Here is a 13,511-nt window from a genome sequence, read left to right as displayed (position 1 = left end):
CATTATCTGTGACAACTTTCTGTGGACATCCAAATCTGGAAATGATATTATTCAATAAGAAATTATTTACCACTTTACTCGTTGCATTTCTGGTAGGGATAGCCTCTACCCATTTTGTAAAGTAGTCAGTAGCAACAAGAATCCAAGAATAGCCAGTACTGGACTTGGGAAAAATTTCTCCTATGAAGTCCAAACCCCATTGTTGAAAAGGTGCTTTAGTTTCAACTGGCTTTAGTGGAGTATTTCTTGAGAATTTTAGCTTCCCAGCAAATCTCTGACAAGGATCACATTTCTTAACCATAACTTGAGCATCTTTGAACAAAGTGGGCCACCAGAAACTAGCTCTCATTATCTTATGCGCAGTAGTTTTGGCCATGTAATGTCCTCCACATACTCCAGCATGCATTTCTTTCAAAATCTCTTTTGCCCTTTCTCTGTCAACACATTTCAACAGAACTCCTTCAAAGTTTCTCCACCATAAGTTATTTTGAACAATTACATACCTGATGGCTTGCAATTTAATATTCCTTTTTTCATTATCAGGCAGATGGGGAGGAACTTCCATATGTTGCAAATAATGTATAACATTAACGTACCAGTCACACTGGTCCATGTCGCATAAATCAGTTCTGAAATCATCATTTACTAGGTTTATCTGATTAGCTTCTAGGTTAGTTTCGACCATAAGTTTGGCCAAACCTTGACCTCTTACTAACTTAGTTATCTGCATATCAATGTTAAATTCTTGGATTCTATTGATCCATCTGCATCTCCTCCTGACACTTCCTGCTGAGAGAAAATATATTTAACTGTAGCACTAGGTACAAAGGAAATAATAGTAGCACCTACCAAATAACTTCTGAATGCTTTTACGGCCTTTACCAAAGCATATGCTTGTTTTTCATTTATTTCATACTTTAGTTCAGCATGCTGCAGGGATTTGCTAAAAAAGGCAATAGGCTGTTCATACCCTTCTTGGTTTTTCTGTAATAAAACTGTAGCCACAGTATGGAATGATGCAAAAGAAAAAATATGAATGGGTTTTGTATAATCTGGGGTCCTCAACACTGAAGCATTTTTTATCGCAGTTTTTATATCCTGGAATGCCTGTGAAGGTTCACCATTCCAATTTATAACAGCTCCTTTCTTGAGCATTTTTGAAATGGGTCTACTGATTTCAGCGAAATTGGTAACAAACCTCCTCAGAAAGTTAACCTGGCCAAAAAAGGACTGTATACCTTTCACGTTTTTAGGTTTAGGGACTTTATCAATAGCTATTACCCTTTCTGGGTCTATTTTTACCCCATCCTTGGACACTATGTGTCCTAATAACTTTCCTTCTGTGACCCCAAACGAGCATTTCTTTTGGTTTAGGGATACCCCATATTCCAGGGCTTTTATAAAAAAAAATTCCAAATGTTTGCACTGATCTTCAGCCTTGTTAGAATACGCTGTAAGATCATCCTGGTACACAACCATAAATTTGTCAATATATTCATGAAATGCTACATCCATGGCTCTTTGGAAAGTAGCTCCTACATTAATCAAGCCAAAAGGCATCCTCACATACACATACATTCCCCAAGGGGTTGTGAAGGCTGTTTTGAACTGTTCGCTTTCTTTTACCAGAACTTAATTATATCCAGAAAAGCCATCCATCATTGACATCAATTCAGAGCCGGTCACTTGTTGCAACATGGCTTCCATATTAGGTAAGCCATAATTATCTTTTAGAGATGCAATGTTTAGATTTCTAAAATCCACACAAAGCCTAATATCTCCATTCTTTTTTCTTACAGGAACAAGGTTTGAAACCCAAGTGGAATGCCTAATTGGTTTGATTATTCCACCATCTCTCAGTTTTGTCAGTTCTTCCTGCATTTTTGGGGCAAGGGTAGGATTGATTGGCCTCTGCTTTTGCCTAAAAGGTTTTACATTTTCTTTCAATGGTATGACATGCTGGAAAAGGTCCTCCCTATAAGCTTTAAGGTCATCATATGACCAAGCAAAAACATGCCTGTACTTTCTAAGTAGGTCAATCAATGCTTTTCTGATTTGAACTGGCAGGTCTTGGCCGATGTAAACCTTTTTAGGGAATTCATCCGTTCCCAAATTCATTTCTTCTAGCTCCTGCGGTTTGGGGTCCTTTATTTCCGATCTTACTCTGTCTTGCTTATCAAAAATGTTCTCCAAGACTACCAACCCCTTAGGCATCTTATTTGTTTTTAATTGCATGATTTCTTGACCAAAAATGGTTTCCTTCCCATTTATGGTTTCAATCAGTCCATTGCAGTCCATCTCCTGCCCATGGTATTTGTCTTCATTTAGCAAAAAATTTGTGATATCTTTGTCATCTTCAAACACCTACCAATTGTCAATGTTGTCAGGTATAGAAGGTCTATTTTGAACCTCAATCTGGGAGATTCCTGCAAATGATATTTCTTTTGGTTTGATAGCTACATTGGCTAGAAGATCAGCCATTTTATTCTGGGTCCTATCTCTCCATGAGATCCCAAATGCATCAAAGAATTCTATTTGATCCCAGACCGCGTTTCTATATTGTTTTAATCTCCTATTTTTTGAGGAGTATGTTCTTTTAATCTGAGAGATGATCAATTCAGAATCCCCTATGACACACAATTTCTTAATTTTGTGGTGTGTGGCCACTTTGAGACCTAGCAGCAATGCTTCATATTCAGCAATGTTATTTGTGCAAGCAAACTTCAAGGTGAATGAATACCTGAAGGTGTTATTTTTAGGGGACACAAAGACTACACCTGCCCCTGCACCCTCTTTAGAACTAGCCCCATCAAAGAACATTGTCCATAATTTTGGTGAATTCATGCAACATTCAACCTCATTTTCAATGATATCAGGTAAGTTTTCCACTTCCTGAATAATTAATTCAGCCCTAAAAGCATTAATCCCCTTGTCTAGGAAACAGGTGGTATCTTTGTCAATTTCTTCACCTAAGATGTGGTTAACCCTTGGTTCCCTATTTACCCTGACAGCTTTGTCCCCTATATGGAAAGTGGCATAAGTAAGGTCACATTGTAGGCTTCCCCCCATGGTGGCACTCCATTTTCTGGAAAGTAGCATCCCGTAGTGTGGGGGTATATCCACTACAAGGACAGACATGGTTAATTCCACCTCAAGAAATGCAGCCAATTTGAATGGTAAGGCATTTATAGTACCTATTACTGGAACCTCTCTAGCATCCATCCCTCGGCATCTACCTTGCTTAGTATCCACCTTCAATCCTAGGGATTCCATTACTTTAAAAGGCATTATAGTGTTGGAAGCTCCAGAATCTATCATACAATTTTTCAAGGTTTTCCCTTTTATGATTAAACTAAGGAAAAAAGGATCAATATCTTGTATGAATGCAACTGATGAATCATCTAAAAACATCTGAGGAATCTGGGATATAATACCATTGTCCTCTATTATTAATGGGGTCTGTTGGGCTATAGCTTGATTATCAATACTATTGTTGTTTGCTATTCCACCCAACCATGACAAAGCCTTATTTTTATGCTCTTCAATTCTAAAAAGCTCAGACAAGGGTACTTTCACAGTAATTTGAGATAACATGGCAATCATATCAGCAGGTTCAACCACAGTAGGTTTTACAATAGTACCTGGAATCAGAGTCCTTTGAGTAGTGGGTACTACTTTTAGCTTGACAACATCCGGTTCTGATTTCTCTGGTTGCACTACGGTCTTTGTTGCTTCACCTTTCTGAAATTGAACCTTCTTTTTTGGTTCCCATTTCTGACCCTTGTTCTCCTTGATCTTAGACACATCTATACTGACTTTCTTGTGTTGATCATCTATCTTATGAGTGGTGTCTTTGATGAACATACTAGATGGCCTTCCTGCCTCATTATTTATTGCTCTATTTTTCAAATTGTAATTACTGTGGACTTGTGAAATCATTTCGGCTGTAATTCTATCAATTTCCTCCTTGGAGGGGATTCTTAGGTTTGTGAAACCTACTTCAGAAAATTTATTGCATACCTTATCTGTATCATTCTTTTCATCATCTAAAAATATTTGCTGATGATATAACTGGTAAGCAATTCTCTGGCTGGTAACATCATTCTCAGGTTCTTCTGAATCAGAGTCTATCAAATCATCAGATGTGTTCACCATATTGCAGCTTATATCATCATGGTTTTTTTCTTCTGTTTCTTCTTCTGCTTGCACTCCTTGAGCTTGGGCAAACGACTGGGCAACAGCACAATAATCAGCAGAATGAGGTGATTGGCATATAATGCACCAAGGTACATCATCATTCATATTTACAGTGTTCCTTTGCAGGGGGTCTGGGGTACCCTTATCTTTCATATTTTGGATCTGGTTGGGAACTGGTTTACCATCTTTCCATTGGGTGGTGTAAGGGTAATTCTGCATCCTAGTCTGTCTATTGAAACTGTTGTTATTCATAGGGGTTCTCTCAGTAACATTTGTCTTATTGAAAATAGTGGGATTCATCTTCTTAAGCATTTCTAAAATATGGCCTATAGTAGGTTCTTCAGGCCTTTTTCCTATGGGAGTTTTATCACCTTCCCTTTTATTATTATTCTTAGGGTTGAAAAGCTTAGGATCATCCCTCCTCCCTAATTTGCCAGAGGCCTTTCTATTATTTTCTATATTCACTGCAACTCTATAGGCATCTCTCAAAGTTTTAGGATCCTTATCTCTCAGTTGGTAGGCCATTTTGCTATCAAAGGCATTGAAATAGGTTGTAAGACAGACGTCTTCATTTAACCACATAAACTAAAATAGTTTATACATCTCTTTTTGAAATCTCACATTGAAATCAAATGTGGATTCATTTGGATTTTTCTTGATATTGTTGAACTCATTCAACATGAATCCTGCATTAGTATTGTCTCCATATTGTTCTTTGAACAATTTCTCCAAATCACTCCATGAAGTAATACTATCATCAGGCAACCTCCTATCCCTTGCATCCTCTGTGAGTGAATGCACAAATAATTTCATCACCATGTCCTCATGTTCAACTTCATAATCATTGAGCATGTCAATGAAAATTCTCAAATGTTCTTCACCAGTAACAGCATTATTTTCAGAAAACTTAACCACTTTATCCCTTAAATCAAAAGATATGGGATGGGGGGCACCAGGAATACCGGCAAATGATATTTGTCTATATTTTTTGAGGTATATAGGCTTCTTCTGGAAATCAGGAGCTTTAGAGGTACTAGCTGCATTAGCTTGAGTTAGGAGAGCAGCTTGGGATAGTTGTGGTGGGACAAATGGGACTTGAGTGCCAATATTGGAAGATGAGGTAGGAGCAGATTGGGGTGCTTTCTGAGTCGAGATTATGGGAGCATTAACTGGTGCAGGATTTGTAGGTGGGATAGACAAACTAAGCCATGAATTCAATGCAAAATTAGACTTTATGAATTGGATTTTCCTTCTGGTTTCTGCGGCCTGAGCTTCATTTTCAACATTCTCAAGTTCTTTTGCAAGGTCTTCCCTCTCCTTTCGAGCCTTCTCTAGTTCTATATCTAATTTTGATATGGAGGGTTGTATAGGTTTGCTCGGTATGGCTTGAGGCTCATTTATTTGGATTCCTATAGCCTTGCCTTTCCCTTTATCTGGAACTATTCCAGTGGGCTCTATTGGATTAACTTGAATGGGTTTATAAGCTTGAACTTGAGCAATAATTGGTTCTTGCCTTTGATTTAGGAGTTTTTCCTATTGTTGAACTTTAGCTCTTAGATTATCAATATTTCCAAAGATGTCCTGATGGAAAGTGGGGGTATTCTCTTCTAATTTTTTATTTTGCTCTTTCAAAGCAGCCATCCTTCTTAGCAGAGTATCTCTTTCTATTATTGCATCCAAAGTGGCTCGCTCCCTTTCCTTTTCAAGACGGATGCATTTAGCTTCTTCTTCAGCAATCCATTTCTTCAAAAATCCTATTTCAGATTGCACTTCTTTAGAATCAGCAGAGGTTGCCTCGGAATCAGCAGGATCATCTAGATCTATAAGGTTCAGTTCCATATATGGGGCTACTCTGGGATTAAAAAGGGTATCAGATGAACTCCTGAATCCTAGCCTACAATTTATATCTGCTACAGGCCCTGGTCTTGGTGAAGCAATTCCCATAGTAGATACGTCTTTATCTTGAAAAACTCTCTGATCTAGTAATGGGGTACTGAAAATACCTCCTAAAAGTCTTGTATTTTCGGATTCAGAACTAAGCGAAGATGATTCTCTTGCTATTATCGGTTGATAATGGGAATTTACAGAGGCATTACCTCTAGGCTTCCAAGTAGGATTTGGATCTATTCTTTTCTTATTTTGGTTCTTCCTACCACCTTGGGGTAAATTAGTATACATTGATACATCGGGATTGGCTCTCATATAAGCCCTTGTGTTTTTTCTCTTGTCAGCCATATTCTTCTTTTGTTACAATAAGTACTAGCTTCAAAACCTTGACTGAGTCGCCACCCTTTTTTGGGAAAATATAATAACACTTCTTACTGACAGAAAGAAAAAAACACACAAATGGGAATAAAAATACGGCACAAAGAGATCAATCACTGATGTTGTAAGATTGCAACTCTTGCTTGTTAGATAAGACACTCGGATAAGCTGGATGCGTCAGTGGGTAGCAATGGTACTTGGGTTTATATCTTCTTTAAATTCTCAAGTTTTGACACTAAAGATTCCCCTATAGCTACGGGCAAAATAAAGATCACACGACACAAACTTACTTAGTAAGACTAAAGACAACTGTAGTACTTTTTACAGATGTGTTAGAGATTCCCCAGCAGAGTCGCCATTTTGTTGGTGTTTTATTTTGATGTTAACAGTGCTAAAACTACTAGGCGACAAAAGGCTTAGTACCTAGATATCAGTACATACACAACCTAAAGAATAGCCAATTCTCATTATCACTTGCATATGCAAAGTACTAGGGCCCAACTCCAACAAAACCTTAGACGGTTTTCTACTCTTTTGGCTCTGTAAAACCAGGGCGGGTGCACCCAGGGATGGTTCAAAGATGGAATAATTGTATGAGAATTATCCTTAGTTTCATTTTGATTCTCATCTCTAAATCTTCAAACATATAGGTAAATAACTGATAAACACATCCCTTGAACAGATATGGCCAAGAAATCTTCTATAGCTCTGCAGATGTTTCCAACAACAATGGCTAAATGAAGCTAAAACAATCCATGCAGGCAAGTGCTGGCCAACTTTGAAAATCTTACAGGAAAGATAATTGAAAATTGATTTTATGATGTATTTTGAAAAAGCTAGTTATAATATACTTCTCTTTTGGCTGAAATACTTTCGATCAGTGCCTAATCCATTGGGAATTCAGAGTCAAGTAAATCCTTAGATCTAATTTGTTGCCTTGCAACGAATTTTCATCAGCAATTCTTACCAGAATTTATCATTCAAAAATCCTTATTAACACCCAAGCAACCTCATCACATTTATCAGAGCCTTTATTTAATCCATTGAATTAACAGCAATAACAAATGGATGTACAGTCTTACTAAATTGCAATCAATTGCATAAGCTTTTACTCACACAACATCAAGGTAGCTCAGTATTAAAAAGGAGACAAAATTCAGAGAACAGATATGGGGACAGTTCATAATTTGTATTCATTTCCTTTGAAAATGGTATATCCTTTACAAAAGACCCAGAAAAACCTTCAGAGAAGAAGCACAGTTCTTTCTACATTCATCCATATCTCAGAAAATTTGACAGAAAAAGTATACTATAAATTTCTTTCCCAAAATGTTTGGACCAAAAACAGAACTAAGCACAATACTTAGTGAAAACCAAATTCGGACCCATCTTTAGCCTTGGGATCTCACTTAAATAATGTGAGATGCAACAAGCTTCAGGCTACAGAAGGTGATAGGTGTCCTTCTTTTGAAAAACAAAAATAAGAATAACAGAAAGGTTGATTACAATAGCACTTCTTGGCGGGTCCCTTTCTGTTATGCTTCTTGGTTGTTATGATCTGCTCTCACAATCATTCCTCATCTTCAGAGTACATACCCATAAGGTCTGCAAGTGATGTATCATCTTCTGTTACATGCAAAATCACTTTAACCTGGGGATTTTCTATGTCATCATTGTTGACTACAAGAGTAACTATTACTCTTACATCTTCCTCGTCATCGTCCCCTAACATCTGTTCACTAAACTGATCTTTCCATCTGTTAAAGGTATCATCATCTGGCCAATCAAAACTTAGGGTTTCTCTTTGTATTTTTATTAAAGAATTGGCATTTTCTTCTAAATCATCAAATTCTTTTCTTATATCAGCATAATACAATTGTATTTTTACCAGCTCTTCATTTGTCTTTGCCCAAAACCAATAGCCAGTCTCACTGATGATGTTTGTTATTCTGTTATCGAATAATTCATCCATTTCCTTTTTCCATTTGTCCTTTTCCTTTACTGTATCAACAGATTCTAAGGCACAAGGAAATAGGGTGAATTTTTTAGCAAGATATCTTGAAAAACAGAGTATCAATTTCCTCTGTAAAGAATCTCTTTTATTTTCAAAATTATCTAATTGATTCAATAAATCAAAAATCCTCTCAACCTGATGATAAGGCATTTGAACTGTAGATATACAAATAATTGTAACATCATTATTTCTCTGTCTCCACTTCTGTGCAAGAGAATCTAGTCCATTTTTTTCTTTATTTAACTCATCTATGAGGGTTACAATCCTTGTCAACTGATCATAAAAATTTGACCATTGTATTTTATCCCTCAAGTATGTCACACCCTGCCTCCATTTCTCTTCCTGCTGATTTCTAAATTCTATCTGCCACTCATGTAATTTGGTTTTTTCTACTTCAAATTCCTCTACAGTATAGAATTGGGGTCTTTCAGGAGTGTCAGGTATCTCAATAATAGAGGTTAATCCCACAGATGACTGTGGGGGATATGCAATTCTTAGTGTACTGGATTCTCCCACTTTTCTCTTTCCAAGTACCTTTTCTAATTGAGATACCCTGTTTTCTAACTCAATTCTCCTTTTTACCTCTTGATTATAGGCTTCCACCACTACTTCATATTTATTATGCATATCAATCATTTCCCTCTCTTCTCTTTCCGCAGTAGCCAGGGCAAATTTAGAATAATCCACATTCATGTGGGCTGCCTGTACATTTGAAGTGTCAGCAACTCTTCTTACAATGATATTCCCTGTTAATCCTGAATCATCAGGCTGTGATGAAGTAATTCTGGATCCTCTTCTCAGGGACCACATAAAGAGGGTAGCTTGATCATTGCTGAATGCTATACCCAAGAATTCCTCTTTATTTGGATCCTGGAGTCCTAAATTATTTGAAATAGAATTAAAAATTAATGCGTCAGCAATGTCCCAATTGGGCAATAATAAAACATTAGCATTTTTTACCATCTATCTTCCCTCATCAGGGGTTATATTTTGGAACTCTTGAACCATTTGTTCCTTTATTAGATTTTGAATGGAGGTCTCATCCATTTCTAGATGTTCTATTCTCATATTATTGCACCTTTGCTCAAAAATGTGCATGTTTACTCTCCACGCAAACTGATGGAAAGCCCTAGATCTTACAAAATTGTTATCAGACAAAAAATGCTGACTGGCTCGTTCCAAAATAGGGTCCAATTCCCTTCCTCTGAAATCTGCTGTAGTTAATTCAAAACTTGGTACAGGGGGTTCTTGAGGGTTCCCTTCATCAATCTCTGCTTGTGTAACAAAAATTTCTCCTTGTGACCCCATTTGTTCGAATTGCTCATTGGTGAGTTGTTCTTCCTCAATTCTTATTGGGGTTTGAGAAGGTGACCCACTTTCATCAGGGGATTCTTCCTCCCTTATTATTCTCCTTCTTTTGGGGGAAGGTTTAGGGGGTCTTTCTTCTAGGACAGTGCTGGTGGATCCAACTATCTGTTTTTCTTTATGCACAATGGGCACCTGCTGTCGAACAATAGTATATCCTGTTTTCTTTCGTACCACCAGTGGACCTATTCCAATGTTGGGAGTGAAACCCAATTTTCTCATAATTTCTCTGGCTTTATCTGGAAAAGAATTAATAAAATGTTGTTTCTTCTCATTCATTACTTCCATTATCTCAGAGAAATTACTCATGAGCTTATGTATTTTATCTGCATTGTTTGCAGCATTACTAAGAGGACTGAAATCTTTATCAAAACAATTAATGAATTCCAAAACTTTAGAATAGACTCTCCATTTTTCTTTCTTTATTTCTTGCTCATGGAGAGAGTATTCATTTCTTATTATATCTTCAGGAAAATAGAATTCATGCTGAAATGGACGAAGCTTAATTCTCAATCTAAGGGCAGAGTTAAAGAAACCTTCTGTATCACAAAAACGAGAGTGAGACACTGCCATTTTATATTGATCCAAAATTTTATGGAGGAAGATCCACCCTTCTTTAGTTATCACAAACTGGTGGGCTAAAGTACAAGTAGGAAAAATTGATCCTGTCCCCCTTTTGTCCAAAAAGGCCTCCTCCACTCCTCCCAACTGCCACAAAAATTCAGCTATCCCTACCTTCAAGGGTACTTGATAGGGTAACACATGGGGTGTTCCTTTGAAACTATAGACCCTGATGACCGTTGAGACTGAATATGGGATAATATCTCCCCAATTATGTGAAACTTTTAGATTATGGATTTTGTCCATAGGCCTGATAAGGTGCATTAATGCCTTAGGGATTCTGGGATTGTCACTCAATATGAGGCACCTTAGTTTGGAGGCAAAGTGCCTATCAAATCTAACGAAGCTAGCATTTTCTGCTTCCCAGGTCATGTCTGCACTCCATAATTGGACTGGCAGTGCTTCCCCTTCTTGTTCTCTATTTAAAATCATTTCTTTACCAAAATAAGTGGCCCCTTTAAAAAGAAACATATGCATCAGTAAGGAATACTGACCCCAAACCTTTTCCACCTTGCCCTGTGCAATCCCCACCAATCCATGATGAATCTCATTTGCCAAGTAAGATGCAAAATCAAAAATTATTTCCACACCAAAAGAAGAGATTTGGGTGATCATGTACATGAAGCTCACCGGAATAAAGTCTTCTTCGCCCTCTTCGAAGACTCTGCACAGGGTCCTATATATCTCCACTGCCCTGGCATTAAAACATAATTTCTTGAAGGGCTCTTTAGAAGATGATGTTATGGTTGGGAGGCCTCCAATTCGGCCTATGTGGGCTTTCAATGCACCCTGTCTAACTACATCCCTCTTGGATATATATTCTTTTTCTAAATCTATCAGATTAATGGGTACATGATACATGGTGAGGGGTCCCAGACTGAAAACCTTCCTAATCTCCTCGGGACTGATGGTAACTAAAGCCTCACCATCTATTCTCCTCACTATCTTAGTGGCTTGGTCATAGTTTTTTGCTATGGCTTCAAGCAGGTTAAAACCCATAAACACACTGGGGACAACAAGCTTCCCAAGATCAAAATTCTAAATATTGGCATGAGGGGCATATAACTTTCTCTCTGCAAACCATTTTTTGAATAAACTCAAACCAGTTTGAGCAGTTTGAGCATCCCGGACCCAATTACCCTTATCATACAATCCATCAGCTACCCTAAGCCTAGGGTTGAGTGAGGTTAACCTCTTAACTTGCACCATTTCTACAGTGGACTCAGGAAGTAACTCAAGCAAATCATCATGCACATTTCTATCCAGGTAGTTTACTGCACCTGTAAATCCCTTCTTAGGAGGCATCTTGGGCTATCCTTTTTAAAACTTAAAAGCTCACAAAGATGATGTCAGTTTTACTTACTTGAATTCTGTCTCAATTCTCCTTTGTATTCCTGCAAAATTTCAGCGAACAGATAACTTGACAATTTTTTATCAGCCTTGGCATGCTTTTCTTTCAGTAATAGCTTCTGCACAAGAATGGCTTCAAATCTTTTCTCGCATGAAATGAAACTAATGCAATCTCTCTGTATTATACTCTATTTTTCCTCACGAACAAAGCTTTCTTGTCTAATTAATACAGAGAGTGGCACTACATTTTTTATTTAAAACTGCGCCGTTGATCTTCAAAGATCCTACGATCATGCGGTACAAAGAGAACAACTAGGAGTTATATTTGCCATGTCAATTATTTTACCCAATGAGAGCTTGCCACGTACATAATTCTTTCTTTTGATGGCGCTTACATTTAGACCCACTGACGACGGAGAACACGTGTCAGCATGTTGCTACTTCGTTATGCATAAAGAACAAGCACCTTGCCATGACGAGGCGGCGACAACCATTGATCGGATCAAGAAATGATCGAAAGATATGCTACAGGACTTCTGAAGAAAGAAGGCGGTGGGCCCAACTCGCTATGTCCCTGTAATTATCTTCCTTGCAACTTTTCATAGCGAGGTAGCGAGCTCCACTGATCTACTTCAAACTGACGTTAAAGATTTCTTGTACACTTAGTCAGATAGGTATTAATGAGAATCGGATCTCTGCATAGCTGGCACATGTCAAAATTTATCACAGTCATCTGTCATTACACGTCATCAAAGATCTTGCCGATCTTATGCCATTTTACGGGGCCTCGCTAACTCGCTAACGGTGAAGCACCTCAATTTTTCGATAGCGAGGTAGCGAGCTTCGGCACATTAAAGGATTTCATGCCAGAAAATGCAAGGGGTACCCAGTAATTACTTCTGTTAATTAAAATTGATTCTGACAACGGTATTTATGACTGGTCATGCCACCTGGTGTAATTATGATACAAGCAAGATGCAATGTCATCATTTTTAGATTTTCACGTGGCCTCGCTACTTCGCTAACAGTGAAGTGCCTAAATTTTCCGATAGCGAGGTGGCGGAACTTCCAAAAAAATCAACATTCTGGCTCTGATGTCAGATATTCTAGTGGGTCCCTCTCCTGCCCCTTTTTATGGTGAATTGCAAAGTGTACCTGCACAATAAAACATTTAATAAGCAAATCTCCGATCGCCGCACCTTCACTTCATGGTCCCACCACTTAAAAAACTCAATGCTCGCTATCTCGCTATACTTAATGAGCATGCAACTCTCAATAGCGAGGTAACGCCAGCGGTAGATCTAATCGGATCTGACGGTTGGGACAAATAGGAAGAAAGGTAACCCGGGAGAAAGGAAAAGGAATATGAAAGCATATTCGCTTCTTTTAAAATTTGAAAATTTCGCGCCCAACCATTTATGAATAGGGATGAATATAGGGCTTATATGGCGAATATTTCTTATAGATGGTTTATCCAAAAGCTTATACTTCACTTAGACATAGAACATCTGACTTTTCTATGGTTTAACTGAAAAAATTTTTACTGCAGAAAAAGTCAGACCAACAGTTCTAATTTCTTCTTTTTAATTGTCATCCTCACTGTCGTTACCTGCGACAACATTTGTTCCTCTACGGAGCTCCTCCTACAATGCTTGTACCTGCCTTTGGAGGGCTTTAACCTCCTTAGGATTAATAGCTC

This window comes from Cupressus sempervirens, chromosome 6 (genome assembly GCF_028749045.1).
Source record: "Cupressus sempervirens isolate cs-2001-9-10 chromosome 6, ASM2874904v1, whole genome shotgun sequence".
Lineage (NCBI taxonomy): Eukaryota > Viridiplantae > Streptophyta > Pinopsida > Cupressales > Cupressaceae > Cupressus > Cupressus sempervirens.
Note: the sequence above shows the minus strand (reverse complement) of the source record.